Raw genomic sequence first — 1465 nt, 5'->3', positions numbered from 1 at the left:
GGCCAGGGGCAAAGCCTGGGCACAGCCTTCCATAGACCCTCCCAGCAGGGGGCCCTAACTAATATTTCTGGAGCCTCTGCCTGCCCCTGGCTTCATTACCCATTCAGAAGGGACAAGAGGTCCAACAAGGCTCTCCAATGCTGCCTGACAATATTGCCAAGCTGCCCACCCCAGCCCCACCCCAGTATACCTAGCCTCCCACTCCAGACCTGAAGAATGGGCTTCATGCAATCAGCCATTTGCCTATGGGACCAACTGGGTCAACTTATTGTGGTCACATGCCAGCACCAGGGAGTCAGGCAACACTGGTGTGGAATTTGGAGGAAAGGCTTATTAAAGATCAATAGAGATGCACGGGGGTACTTGTTCCCTCCCCCAGAACAGAGAACCAAGATTGGTTCCAGTAGCCAAGGTTTGGGCAGATAGGGGCAGACTCACTCCCAGGCTAGAGTTGCTTGCTAAAACAGAGCGCCTCCTCTGGCAATCCAGAACTGGCCACAGGGCCAGCTCTTGTCTTGTTCCCTCCCTCTACCCTCTCATAGAAATCACAATGCCTTTAAGGAGTCCAGGCCAAGAAAAGCTAAGTCTGCCCAGCTTCGAGACAGCGAGACAAAAGGGCTGGTGCAAGATTGCCCTGAGTGCCTCGGCCCTCAGCTGCCTACAATAGGCAGGAAAAAGGAGTGCAGACTCTGCAGTTGAGCTTAAAAAACAAACCTGTGAAATAGAGAGAGGCCCCCCTGCTCCCCCTCTTCCAGTAGGTGCAGGAGGGGCTGAAAACATTTGTTCTGAGAGAGGGTGGGGGGGGGGAGAAAACCCTAAGTGCTTCTGCTTTTTTTTTTTTTTTTTTTTTTTTTTTTTGCCAAATCATGCAGAAGATGCTGGCAGCTGCGAAGATTCAATTATGCACAATGCGAAAAATCATTTACAAAAATAATGGCACTCGAAAAAAAATGGCCTCTCCAGAAATGGCGTGGAACAATAAATCCGTTAATTAGCTAATTAATATTCAATTGGGGTCAGTGGGCTTAATAGAACCTTTCTTGGAGACCCAAGAAATTCTAAACTGCCTCGAGGCGTCTGCCCACTGCCATTATCTCGGGCTAGCAGGCCCTTATCAGACTGCCAGCTGTCCCCAAACAATGCCGGTCCTTATCAGCTGGGGCAGCAGCCCTAGCTGCTCACTCTGGTTGCCTCCACCCAGAGGAGCACACAGCCTCTTGGTAATTGATATATGGCTCAGCTTTGTCTAAAGCTGTTTGCTCTGCTGGTATTTAAGGCAGCGCAGGACCCTCTGATTGATTGCCATTGGCCAAGTTTCTGCTGTCAATGACAACCTGTCAATGGGGGACCAGCCAATGACGGTGGCTAACATTCTTCGAGTCCCAACCATCTGGGCCAGGCCAGAGGCCTGACATGCAGCTTCGTGGCCCACTGGGTTTGGCCTGACTTCTGTTGTCTTCCTAAA

Source organism: Rattus norvegicus, chromosome 1 (genome assembly GCF_021556685.1).
Source record: "Rattus norvegicus strain SHRSP/BbbUtx chromosome 1, alternate assembly SHRSP_T2T, whole genome shotgun sequence".
NCBI lineage: Eukaryota > Metazoa > Chordata > Mammalia > Rodentia > Muridae > Rattus > Rattus norvegicus.
This window is presented reverse-complemented; position numbering follows the sequence as displayed.